This window comes from Desmodus rotundus, chromosome X (genome assembly GCF_022682495.2).
Source record: "Desmodus rotundus isolate HL8 chromosome X, HLdesRot8A.1, whole genome shotgun sequence".
Taxonomy (NCBI): domain Eukaryota; kingdom Metazoa; phylum Chordata; class Mammalia; order Chiroptera; family Phyllostomidae; genus Desmodus; species Desmodus rotundus.
This window is the reverse complement of record NC_071400.1, coordinates 87885976-87900912: the sequence shown is the minus strand read 5'-3', so window position 1 is coordinate 87900912 and position 14937 is coordinate 87885976.

Below are 14937 nucleotides of genomic sequence, written 5' to 3'. Positions count from 1 at the left end.
AATTCCATCATATAGGCAAACTTATATGCCTTCTAACCTATATTAAGTATAACTATTAAGCATAACTATTACCAGGTTGTCCCCCTGATGGATATATATATACACACACACATACATATACATATACATATATATATATATCATAGAAGCAAATCAGCATTGCTAACTAAAACATAAGTTCTAAGTTTTAATTTATTTTTCAAGTATGGGTTACATTCAATACTATTCTGTATTAGCTTCAGGTGCACAGGATAGTGGTTAGACACTCGTGTATTTTACAAAGTGACCCCTTGATATTTCCAGTACCCACCTGGCACCCTACATATTTATCAAAATATTATTTACTTTCTTTCCACTGCTATACATCCCCGTGACTATTTTTAACCAATTTCATCCATTAAGATTCTCTTATTCTAATCACACTATTACTTTAAAATCTAACATCTGAGGACTATGCACCTGATGTGGGTAAATAATTCCTCTTATTATGAACTATCTGTAGACAATAGGCCCAGTTTAATAAGAAGATTCTAAAGACACTTTACTAGTTTACTAACAAGCATGTTTTTCAGAATTTGGCACAACTGCTCCAGCCAAATTCTGTTTGACACATGGCACATCGCCAGGAATGACTCTGGAAAATCCTTTAAGGTACTAAAGTAGTTATAATGGAACCAAAACCACAAAACATGCCTCAGAACTAAAAATAGAGTTTGGAGACATTTCAAACAGGGTTGTTAGTTCTAGCTATGCTGAGGGGGGAAAAAGCTCAACTTTAACTATTTAATTAAAGTCATTTTCAGATATCTTCCAAATCTGAAGCAAAGGAAAATACTTAAGTTTTATTATTGGAACATAGGACTTGGCAACATGTTTAAAATTTGGAAATTTGTTTCTACATGAAGAGTTTCTGAATTGAATAGCTGGCCTCCAGAGAAAGATAGAAAATTTTAAGTACTGCTTTTTCCCATATTAAAAAATATTTAAATGGCTTCATGGGTATGTTAAAAGAAATAGCCCTAGGGAAGCAAGGCTCTCTGGTAAAAATGCATTTTTATGAACTGAACTGACTTAGAAGTCTTATGATCATTACATTTTATTAATATACATTCCAACTTCTCATGTTATACATATGAATTACTTTTACTAGTTTTAACTTCATATAATTTTTATTTTTATTTTCTTTTTTACATATTTTAATTTTTATTTCTTTAAATTTCTTACCATTTTTTAAATTGTTGTTCAAGTACAGTTGTCTGCATTTTCTCCCCACCACTCTGCCCACCCCACCTCCGTCCCCTGATTCCACCCCCTCTTGGTTTTGTCCATGTGTTCTTTAGAATTGCTCCTGAAATCCCTTCCCCTCTTTCCCCCTATTATCCCCCCTCCCATTTCCCGTCTGGTTACTGTCAAATTATTCTTAATTTCAATGTCTCTGGTTATATTTTGCTTGCTTGTTTGTTTTGTTGATTAGGTTCCACTTAAAGGTGAGATCATATGGTATTTATCTTTCACCATCTAGCTTCTTTGACTTAGCACAATGCTGTCCAGTTCCATCCCTTGTGTAGCAAATGGGAAGGAGGTCCTTCTTTCTGCTGTGTGATATTCCATGGTGTAAATGTACCATAGTTTTCTGATGCATTCATTTACTGATGGGCACTGAAGCTGCTTCCAACACTTGGCTATTGTGAATTGTGCTGCTATGAACATTGGGGTGCACAGGTTCTTTTGGATTGGTGTTTCAGGGTTGTTAGGATATAATCCCAGCAATGGAATTTCCTGGTCAAAAGGCAAGGCTTTATGTTCAATTAATATTTGACAAAGGGGGCAGGAAAATAAAATGAATAAAAAATAGCCTCTTCAACAAATGGTGTTGGAAGAGCTGGACAGCTACGTGCAAAAAAATGAAACTCAATCACCAACTTACAACATACACAAAAATAAATTCAAGGTGGATAAAAGACCTAAATATAAGTTGTAACACCATAAAAGTCCTAGAGGAAAACATTGGCAGGAAAATCTCAGACATTCCACACAGCAACATCCTCACAGACATGTCCCCTAAAGCAAGGGACATAAAGGAAAGAATAAACAAATGGGACCTCATCAAAATAAAAAGCTTCTGCATGGCTAAAGAAAACAGCACCAAATTACAAAGAGAACCAACAGTATGGGAAAACATATTTGCCAATGATACCTCAGACAAGGGCCTGATCTCCAAAATATATAAAGAACTCACACAACTCCACTCCAGGAAAACAAACAACCCAATGAAAAAATGGGCAAAGGACTTGAACAGACACTTCTCCAAGGAAGACATACAGAGGGCCCAGAGACAGGAAAAGATGCTCAGCATCACTAGCCATCAGACAGATGCAAATTAAAACCACAATGAGGTACCATCTCACACCAGTCAGAGTGGCCAACATAAACAAATCCACAAACAAATGTTGGAGAGGACGGGGAGATAGGGGAACCCTAGTGCACTGTTGGTGGGAATGCAGACTGGTGAGGCCACTGTGGAAAACAGTATGGACTTTCCTCAGAAAACTAAAAATACTTTTTATATTCATTTTTAGTTTGAATGATTAATGAACACATTTCGATGGATCAAAACTATCTGTCATTTTAATGTTTGTGAATCATTCCCGTGTTAATTTACCACAGATTTTCTCATTCCCAAAGTAAGTGGTGTTTTAATCCAACTAGTATATAATTTAGTTCTTTTTCAGGTTTTTCATCTGATTATTTTCCCAAAAGTGTGTATACCAGGGTCAAAGTCACGCAACCCTTGTAATACATTGCCAGGCTGTGTGTTGCCCACAAGGTAAAATCAATGTAAAGTGCAGGTAGCAATACTCAGTGGATTTCATCAAACCCAATTCACCACCAGTTGTAAGGTACACCATTGTTTTCTACACGACTTATAAAGCAAAACAAAAACAAAACCGCCAACAAAAACTGCCAATGGAATGGTGACTCATTGTATGTAACATAAGAAGCATCCTGATCCCAAAGAAATTAAAACGTCAAGCAATGTGCATCTTACTATCATTTCAATGCAGGCTTTTATTCAGTGCTCCACTAACACTGAAACACTAACAGCATTTTCCTTTGACAGTTTAAGTTTAATGTGTATATTGTGTTCCTGAAATGTTTAAATTTGCATTCTAACTACTACTAAAGCGGGGCTTTTATCCCCCATGGGATGATTTCTCATACGTACATTGGCTCTTCACGTCCATCTATTAGCAGGAGGAGAACATTACGAATGCTTATATATATACTAGAGCAGTCCGAGAATGTAGCAGGTGTGTTGGACACATATTGAGCTTCTCACACCCTGTTGAGTCTCCCATTTTTTGTGTGTGTTCTATTATTTTTGAATGGCAAAAGCTATTTAATTTTATATGTTTAAGTTTATCTGTAACCAAAATCCCCATTTCTCCAATAATCAGAAATGCATCTCCTCTCTGAATACCTTGAAAGTAGGATAATGGTATTTTCTATCTTTTTAGGTTCCTCTATATCAACTCTTCATTCCAACTCAAAATTACTTAAGTGTATAGTGTGAGGTCTGGCTTGTGTGTCCATATTGCCTTCCAGTTTTCCCAACCTAACATGTTAAACTTGTGATCCCTCTCCCATAATTCTGTTCCTTGTAGCCTTTCACATACATATTTCTTAAAAGTTGTAGATGGATACAGGTAATGTGGTTTACATATGGGTTTATTCAGCATGTCACAATCTCCTACAATATCTGTAGCTCTTTGTGATAGATAAGGTAGAAACACCCCATATTGCAAATGAAGAAACAAATAGTTCAGAAGGATGAAATGCCAAAGTTACACCACCAATGCATGAGAGCCACGATAAGAACCGTGATTCTTGTCCTGACTCAGCGCTGTTCCATCACCCCAACCCTGATAAAAATAGTGACTTCAATATTTTTCAGGAAACTGTATTCTACTCTATCATTCAAGGGTTTCATTTCTAACATGAGGCCAGTTGGTTCTTGCATCTATCTATTTAGAAGACATTCTTTTTTACTTATTTATTTATTTATTTTTATTCAGTTACAATTGTCTGTATTTTCTCCCCATCCCTCCACCCCACCCCAGCCACTCTGAAGTTCAAATACATTTGTTAATTCTGTTGGGGTCCATCCACCATCATTACATTTTTATTTTTTAAATGTTTATTAGCATTATTAGCCATGTATTCTTCCAGCTGAAAACCATGACTATTTCTTTCAAAATTTATGAATTAACCTATGAAGGCATCAGATTATATTGTCTATAAAATAGCTTAGACAAACTGCCACTGTCACCTTTACTGCAGTTATATCACCTGATCTGTGTATCTTTCTTTAATCTCCCAAAGATGTTTTATTCTGTAATAAGTTCCATGTTTCCTGAATTATTTTACTACCAAACTCACGTTAAAGTTATTGTGACTAGATTCTTCATTCATTTGCATCTTCAGGCTGTCTTTCATTAATGTATCAGCGTGACATCAGTGTTTGTGAATTCACCGTATAGCCTGCAACTTTCCTGCGCCAGTTTACTCCCTCAAGATTTCTTTGGTTAATGCCCTGCAACAGTTTTAACAGACAACTGGCTCTTTTAAAAAGTGACTTATTATCCAGTTTCATAGATGTACCCTCAATTTTTTTCTTTACAAGGAGCTACAACGAGGGTTATTACAATATATTACTGACTATATTCCCTATGCTGTACTTTACATCCCCGTGACTATTTTGTAACTTCAAACTTGTGCTTCTTAATCTCTTAGTTTTTCTTTTTTATTTTTCTGTGTTTGCATCTAAATTCCCAATTCCCGTTTTTGTATTTTTTATTACTATGCATATTCAGAGAGAAAGAAATCTACTTATTGTTTTGGCTGAAACATTAATTTTTGTTTCACATTTTTCAAAATGCTTTATTAAGGCATGGTCAATGTACAAACAAATATACATATTTAATGTATACAACTTGATGAGTTTAGAGGTATGTATACACCTATGAAATCATCACCATGTTCTATGTCATAGACCGAGTCATCACCTCCAAAAGCTTCTTCCCAGCCTCGTATTTATTATTATTTTGTGTGTGTGTGATAAAAACACAAGGTAAGATTTGTTAAATAGGCACTAGGCCATAAAGTAGATCTCTGGGACTTACTCATTTTGCATAATGGAAACCATGTGCCCTTTCACTAATATCTCCCTGATTCCCCTGCCCCTGGCCCTTGGCCACCACTGTTCGCCTGACTCTCCATCTCTATTATCACAGGACCTGCAATTTCATCCTGGTTCTGTCACTCATGGCCTGCGGGATTTTAGAGAACTTATCTAGTTTCTCTGAGCCTATTCCCTCCTTTGTGAAACAAAGAGATTTCCCTGAAGTTTTCCATGAAGATAAATTGGCATGAATATGAGATACATTTATACAAATCTCTTGAAACATTAATTTTGCTGTTACATTTCTATTTTTATGCTTATTGTTCTATATTTCTCTCCTGATTGAGTAATTATTTAGAGAGTGCTCTACTTCTATGTGGGTACCTTATTTTTCAACTTCTAAAATTTTACTTATCTTAAAATGTGATAGATTATCTCAGCATTCTTGTGTCTACATATGTGATTCTTTTGTTAAAAAAAGTTATGTAGACTTAAAATCAAATATTTTTTTATTCACTAAAACAAGGTTCTTTTTTTGCATTGTTGAATAATGTAACTTCTAGTTTGAGTCTTTGTTTTCTTTGTTTGTCCTGTTATGACAGTAAACATTAAAACCAATTGTGGAGGAGGGTTCCTGATTTTCAAGATTAGACAGAAGGAATTAGACATGCTGAGGTTTGTGAGTATAGTATCAACTGACCGAACAGTGGATAAAAAATATAAAAGTCAAAAAGAAAAGTGATACACAAGCAGTATTAAACTCTCTGGTAACAATCAGAATGCTTTTGTTTTAGATGTTTGTGGTACCATAGTTGTTACACAAGAATTTAGTATTTGGGTTAGTGTTGCTTAATTTATCTTTTATCATCATAATCAATTTACTTGTAAAATGAACCTTCCCTATACCAAAATATCAATGTCTACTCTCAGATTCTATATTAATGGAATAGACCTTAGATGATCTGATTTTTATCTGTAAATACATATTATTTTTGTGTCTTATTGTATATGATATTTTATTATAGCTGTTGACCTTTCTTGTTCACATTTAATGTTATGATTGATTTTTATATCATTTTCTATCACTCTATGTTCCTTTTAAATATTTTTATTGACTTGCTCTTTGTATTAATCTATTTCTATAGATGACTTCAAAATCGTTAGGCTGAGCCAAAAGATAATTTGATCTACTTTTCTAACATCATTATATCCACTAGTATTTGTCTGAAACTTTGTATTTTCTACAATATTTTTATGAAGCATTATTGTATGCATGTTAATTCAATTATTCCCAACATTCCCTAATAGAAATATCCATGGCTAGTCCCACTACTTGCCCTGTCTTAATTTTGCATGTTAGTAACTGGGAAATATCACAAATGTAGGTAGGCCTTGTCCAGTGAATGAAAGACCAGCATAGAACACAAAAGGGGGAGCAAGAGGGAACTAGTCCTGCGTGACTGCCCGAAGCTGGAACACTGATTCCCTCCTGCCCTTGGACTTAAAGTGAAACATCTCTTTCTGGGTCGCAAGCCGGCCAGCCTGCAGATTGAACTACATTACATCACTGACTGTTCTGGGTCTCCAGCTTGCCAACTGCACATGTTGGAACTTCTCACTCTCCAAAATCATGTAATCTGATTCCTTCCTTATAATCAATCGATAGATCTCTCATTATCTATCTACACATATACATAGTATATTTTTTCATTCTCTTGAGAACCCCCACTAATACAATCACAAACTAAAAATTACCCATTTATTCTCAGGCAGTCCTGAATTACTTGGGTTAATGATGGGAATGACATCTGCCATATTGTGTAAATGTCAAAAGAGGTTCAGCTACTGTCCGTTGTCTGTTAGCAACAGAAGCAGAGCTTCCTCCCAAATCTTATGTGAACATTTCCTACTACTTTGCCTTCAGTAGAAAAGAAGGCCCATGCTCCATGGAAGATTCCAGCATATTCTTAAAGACCATTATTAAATCCTCCTCAGTATTGTCTCCTTTATTCTGGAGAATTTCACTTCATCCTCCTCATACGTCTTAAATTTATTTGTTTTATTATGAACCTTATGCATGTTTTCCCCATCTTTCATGTTTAATAAGTAATGAATTATATAGCATTCAACTAAACACAGTTTAATTGAAGAATATCTCCCAATATTGTGGTTGCTTTGTTACTTGTTAGAATCCAGATATCTCCAGATGTCTGTTAATCTGGAGGGAAGTTTCCTGCTCTGTCCCTCGGGGCCTATTTCCTTCCCTGCTCATCCTTTCCTCCCACTACCTCTCCATTGTACCAGCTTTGTTTTGAATTCTGATATCTGTGCCCACATGTGCCAATTCATTCATTATTGCAGTCGTTCATTTAATATGTAAACATGCAATGGAGTCATATGGGTGAAAACTAGTTGGGGACAGAACTGGCCAATATATAAAGGCACCTATAGATTTTGTCAAAGATTCCTGCTCACTCTCACCCTCCCACTTGGGCCCTTTTATCCCCCTTTAAGAAACATCCCCTACTGCAGCACAAGCCCCAGATGAAGATACCAAACAAGTTATCTCCAAACTTACAATTAAAAGATCCCACTTAACAATTTCTCTAGGGGATAGCAGTGCATTAATAAACCCTTGTGTGAATTACATTCTTCAGGAATAATGGTACCAGTTCCTAGTCATCCAACAAACACAACGTTCCCGCCATATCTATGACCTTTCCTTCAGTCAACTGAAATGACCATTTTGGCCTATCGTTCATTTACCAAGCCTGTCTCTCTGTCACAGAAGGAAATTAGATGAGAGTGCTTCCATGTTCTGAAACCACACTATTCACTGAGCAAATATGCTCCCCATTTCAGGATATGTACAATTTTAGCTTATGGTGAGGCGTTCCCTTATTTTGGCATATAAAACAGCTGATTTATTGATCTGTGGTTTCCTTTTAAGTACTGGTACTCTATATTGGAATACTTTTCATCTGTATTTGCACATTTCATGAGTTTTCAAAATCATAGCAAGACTTGAGCTCACTTATAGGAAGAAAAGAAGGTACCGCTCTTTAGTTTGACTCCTGGTTTCCTTCCTACACTGCTGAGCAGACGGACTTTACAGAACTGAGCAAAGGACTGTTGCTGCTGATATATGCAGCTAGTTCCACACTACAATTCTTAAGCTACTTTTTTTCTAAAACAGGCAGCTATTTCAGCCACTGTTTCCTTAATGGAAGAATTCATAATAAAAATTGCGTGTTCACCATGCATGTTATCTTAAAGCTGCAGTCCTACTTTCAGTGGCAAAGGACTTTTGGATTTTGTTATTCCTTTTTAATTTTGGAAAAGTAATACAGATATTTGGCTTCAAAAACAGTATCCGAAGGATTTATTATGAAAAGTAACAATCTCTCCTACTCCCTGCCACACACATACATCAGTCCCACTCTCCAGAAGCAAACTATAATAGGTTGGATATATCTTTTTTTTAAAGATTTTTATACATTTATTTATTTTTAGAGAGGGAAGGGAAGGAGAAAGGCAGGGACAGAAACATTAATGAGTCGTTGCCTCTCACGTGCCCCTTACCAGGGACCTGATCCGCAACCCAGGCATGTGCCCTGACTGGGAATTGAACCTGTCACTCTTTGGTTCCCAGGCAAGCACTCAATCCATTGAGCCACATCAGCCATGACTGTAATAGGTTTAATTTATATATTTTTTTTCATGTAGTTATCTTCCCAAATCTACATAAAATATATTTCACTCTACCCTCCTACCAATTTCAGGAAGTATTCATTTTCATCATCCTGGCAGTGTATACCATTCTAAATTTAAAATGGTTTTGCCTTTTATTCCTCTCTCCATTGTCTCTTATCCTCCAGGCTGCTATAGGGAAATGTGATGCAAATCTGATTCTCTATTTTTTTTGCAGGTAAACTCCTGCCCCTGTCCTCACAGCTCTTGTGATCTTTAATCAGCTGTGGCCTGACACTTTAGAATGTGTCTACCTTTGTCTTCCTTCAATATGATACACATCCCTTCTTTCAGTTTTAGGAAATGCTCTTCTACTATGTCTTTGATTATTTCTTCCCCTTTGTTTTTCATTATCTTCCTAGGACTCCTGTTAGCTGGATGCCAGTCCTCCCAGATGGGTCCTTTGTGTTGCTTATCTTCTCTGTTATTTTCTACATATTTTCTCTCTATTCCAAGAGGTCTCCTTGATTTCATGTTTGTAAACTTCTATTTAAAATCGCATGACTGGCAATCATAGGTTTAATTACCAAGAGCTCTTACTTGTTCTTTAATTTTATTTTCTTTCCATATTTTTCTGCTTTTACGTTATATTCAGTGTCTCTAGCCTATCGCTGTGAAGATGCCAATTAGAGAGTTCTGTGTGCTACTCTGTTTCTAGAACTATCTCTGTTTCTACTAGACTCAATTGGTCTCTTATATCTGTTACTGTTTTGTACATGCAGGGTGGTGTCTGGTTATACTTTCATAACCCAGGCAATTTGATCATTTTCCTTAAATAAGTCTTTCAAGTCTTTGTGCTTGATTCATATGTGTTTATTTGCTTTGTTGTCATTTTTGTCTGACAGTGAAATGCTAGGTGACCTACCCTACCCTCAGCCTGCTGAACACTGTGAGGGTGGTGAGCTGGGTTATGGGGAGCCAACTGGCAGAATCATTCTCTAGCCAATGTCTCATGTAATCGCCTGCACACCCCTCTCCCTTCTCAAATTACCGTTCTAAATTCCACCTACCATCGTTGCTGCTAACTTTGAGCCTGGAGCTCTCCAAGATCATCTGAGAGAATGATGCAGATCCCTTCTCATTTCCTAGCCTGCTGTTTTCCATTTTGTTTTATCTACCAATCACCATAAATCCTCTTTTTTTGGATGGCATATATTTGTTTCTTCTAGAAATCTGAGATTCTTTTCTGTATCAGGGATGTATTTCTTTGCCATCATTTTATTGTCTTCTTAACAAGAAAAACCAACGCAAGGGCCTGGTCTGCTTTCATAAACAAGAGGCCCAAAAGTATGATTCAGTTGTTCTTCTAATACACTGCTTGGTATAGAATTGACTGATACAGAATTTGATTGAGATAGAATTTGACAACCAGTAATTGATAAAGTCTGGTCCCTGGGACATGGGCATTAGCATCATCTGAAAACAAGTTAAATACACAAATTCTCTGGCACTAGGCCTACTGAATCGGAAACTCTGGGGGTGGGGCCCAGCGTTCTATGTTTTAACAAGAGCTCCAGGTGACCTGTTACAGGTTTACATTTGAGAATCTCTGAACAACACACATGCACGTCCATCTCACTATGGCCAAGGGCACCTGTTTGCAGCTCCATTGGCCAGGATCTGTAAGGTCCAGCATGACTCCCAACAGTTGCATCCCTCCTCCATCTTCAGCTAAGAATCACTGATTCCCACAGGAAAGCTAAGCCTTCTTCCAAGTTCTAGGTGCAAAAGGTATTATTGCATGCAGACTGGTTCAATTGTGACACTGGAAATAATTCTGGAGCGATTTGATTCACCTTGTCTCAGTTCCTATATTAATATTCCATTTCTGGAAACTGGACACCAGACAGGGATGAAGATCCCTGTTTTGATAATCATCCAAACATCTGAGGAGGCATCCTACTAGCTCCCACCCCACTGACTTTGGCAATTCCTGATGTAAACTTCAGCAAATTGACTAGAAACCTGTACTGTGCTTGATTTTATCTCTTTCCAGATTGTCTGTCACAATGTTTTGCCCACTTGTGAGAATATCTTAGATACTCAGCTTTTCTGCAATACTCCATTGTATCTTCTGCTGGCACTTGTCCCTGGGTCTGACAACTCAGGCCCGATGGTGATCCAATGTGTAACCACAAAAGTGAAATCACCCAGTAACCTTGGGCACATTTAGAACTGACTCTGCACTCTAATCAGAGAAGCTCACTGGTCACTCACAAAATCAATTGGCAACTGACACAGGCAATTATGGATGTGTGGCATGCCGTTTTTACAGTGTCCGTTGTGACTGCCTTTAGACTGGATCTCAGGAGGAAAAGTGCATTTTCCAGGTGCCCTGCAGAGCAGCCTGCTGGGGAAGAGCAAATGAAAGGAGTACAGACCATTTGGTCCCAGGAAATGACACCTCGCCTTCCCTCATGGGAGTTGCTCTGACTTTCTTTGATGAAGGCCATCCTTCTCCATCTGTAGTGATCTCAGCAGGGATGCACAGAATCTACAGCAAACAGTAATGAGCAATTATCTCACTCTAGCAAAACAATGGGGAAGAGCTGGGGAGAAAAGCAAAGGAAAGCTACCAAATAACTTTCAGGCTTCCTGCAACCTACTAAAACCATGGCCAGAATGTGCTCCACTCGACGTCCCCCTCTGTCTTGTATCCCAACACTGGAGTGGTTTCTTGTTGAATTCCTATTTTGTTTATGGTTATATTTATAGAACAAAGAAACGAAAAAAAGAATTTCTGAATCTATGGCATGCACTCTGAAGAATAAAGGGGTATACTGTGCCTTAAGAAAAACAATTCAATCAGCCATTAAGAGATAAAAAATGATAATCAAGGTTCTCATTTCTAGGTCAATTAATAGCATAATGAGCATTATAAATTAAAATCCTTCTTTATTCAGATTGTGTATAATTTATTCAGTGAAATATTGGATGGACAATTGAAAGGATGTTATTGCAAATAAAATTTCCAAATGGAATTATATTTTTTCAAGAATTTATGCAATCAAGCTATTCTAAAACATTCAAATATCAGTAACATATTAAGGTATCAGAAAAAAATAACATGACAGGAGAAATAATATATCATTTAGTTTGACTAATTTTTAGCATGTAACATGGCCTTGAAAGTTCTGTTATGTGAATACACATGTATGTATGTATGTGTCTGTCTGTGTATGGCTGCTTAAATAAAAACAAAAACAATGATTTTCTGTGTGTTTATTATTAGAAATGTGCCAGGTACTGGGGAGTTACAAAGATGAATATATTTTTATCTTGAGTGAGATCACTGAACTACTGCTAATGAAAAATACAAAAAGCATTTGTTTGCTGGCGGTATTTTATATAATTCCTTTTGCATCCACGCATAACGTAATTCAGAGAGTCGTGTGAATATGGTGAATGTGGGGTTACCCATTTTTAAGTGCACCTCACCTGATCATCCAGCTAATAGTCAAATGGCTTGCATTTTTCATTCCTGTCTGCAAAAACATTAGGAGAAATAAAAGCACTCCCAATTACTATAGATCTCTTTATTTTTATCCCAAGTATTTTATAGGTAAAAACTGAAGAAGAAAAGAAGATCATTACAGTTCTGGACGCTAATGTGTGTTGCATGGCTAAATCATTAGAATTATAGCAATATATGGATAGATCTTAAATCCCCAAAGTTATTGCACATTTCCCAGGACTAGCAGAACATGAGCACACAGGGTCACTGCATACAGTTCTACAAGTTGTCCACTACACAAACCTAGGGATACAGTATTCACATGGTCTGCGATGTGAATGGGAATCCTTAGAAATCCAGCATTTCTTCAGTCCCGAAAGTTGCTTAACTGCACAGAGGTAATTTGGACTCAAATGTAAATGTGTAGTGTTACAGAAGGCCTGACCCTACATTATCTGAATCCATATGCCTTGAAAGGCATCAATCATCACATGGCATTATTTTCATTCTATCAAATACCACCAACCATAACCTGCTGCTGTTCAAATGGCAATCCCCTGCTGGGAGCTCTCAATACTTCCCTCCCCCAGACTCCAGCTGCCATAGCATGCAAGGTAGGTTGCAAAGAGTCACAGGAATGAAATGGTAGGCTTTGCTTCACACTCATGTGATTATAGGCACTGGATCTATTGCTGTGTCATTAAAAGAGACAACCATACTCATAGTCATATTCTACTTCTTACCTGGAAGGAAGATAACCCAATTTGCAGTATGATGAAAAGGAAGATGCTCTTTATATCTGCCATTTCGTATTCCAGGAAAATGTACATGTATGTTCCAGAAACTTCTAGGAAATGGATGCAAAGTATGCCATACATATACTGAAGGTGAGTTTGGGGAAGATGTTTATTGATTCTTTTTTTCCATGACTAGGATTATATAGATTATATAGATTATATAGTGTTTTATATATAATCTCTCAGTCCCTGTCCTCTTGTGACAGACAACTTCCGACTGACAATGAGAGGCACATTAGCACAGGGCAAAACAATGCTCAATCCATGTGCTTTTTCCTGATTCTGAGGCATCATTTAAAGCCCATATTCTAATCACAAACAAGAGTCAAGGTGTTGGAAGATAGTTCCAAGTAAGCTTGGGAAGACTGGCTTTATTTCTAACCTTTGGTCTGATATCAGTCCAATAGTTTTCTGTTCTTCTCAGCAAGAAACATAGCCCACTAACAAGTGAAAGCCTTTGAAACACAGTCCTCTCTGTGGAAAATGCCAAGAGGAAGTGACACAGCTCATCAGCCCATCTAGCAATTTCCCCGACCATGCCTAATTTCATCAATTTTGCACAAATATAATTTTCACCCATACTTTGTCCTTCTTCGTCCTGTCCCTTGGAACTTCCCAAAATACATAAATAGCTGGGGGTATTAAAGTTCTTAAGGGAATAACAACCCTCCAAATCCATCTCAAAAAGCCATTTGCAGGGTTAGCTGAATAGTGTTCAGTTGGTCAAAAAAGGATAAGAAATGGTCTAAGAGAAAACAATGTGGACTCCCAGGAAGCAGAGGGAGCTCCACGATGAACAGTTACAACTCAGAGGCTCAAAGAAAACAATTGGGACAAGTCACCTGGAAACCCCTGCCAAAAATGGTGTAACCTGGTGTCAAGGAAAGAGAAATCGTCTTAAGAATGAAACAATTATTTTCAAATTCCAGCTAAGCCACTTACTACCTGAATGCCTTTGAGCAGAGCCCTAAAACTCTCTGAAACTCAGTTTCTTCAGCTAGAAAATTGGGGTGATGATTTTTATCCTGCTGGCTCCAGGACAGCAGGATTGCTGAGAGGGGAAAATGAGACAATAAATGTGAATGTAGTTTGTGAACAACAAAGGCCTATACAAAACTAAGGGATTCATTTTCTGGGAGACATCAGGCATAGGACAGGGGAAAAAATCCATGAAGTCTAACAATAATAAAATGGGGCCATACTGCTAGAAAAAAAGAAGGAAAAATTTAAAAAGAAAAAGCAAGCTCACTTCAAGATGTATGGCGAGAACATACGTATCTTCAGTCACAACAGTTTACCCATTAATGTTTACAAGAAGCTATAATGTATTAACTAAAAGTCTATCTGTAGGAGAAACTGTCAGCTGCTCACTGCCCATGCAATTTTCTACCCGATAACGAACCTTGTTTTATAGATGGTGGCAATATCGGAAGGAAGAAAGAGAAAAAGGAATAGACAGACGGAGGGAAGGGAAAGGGGGAGTGAGAAAGGCTACAATTCTCAGCCTACTATAAATAGCGGCAGCCAATGAGATGGAAGCATCTCTGGGTGGGGCTTCTAGGAACCCTTTAAGGGGGGACTGATTATTCGGCATCACACATCTGTCCTTCCAGCTGTCTGGAACCCAGCCGGGAAGACTGAAGTGGCAGCAGCCATCTTTTCCAGATGGAAGCCAAGAACTAAGGTGAAGGCAGCATACCGGGCCTGGACAGCAACCACCGAGCCTCCCTTTTCAGTCTTATTGTAGAGAGAAT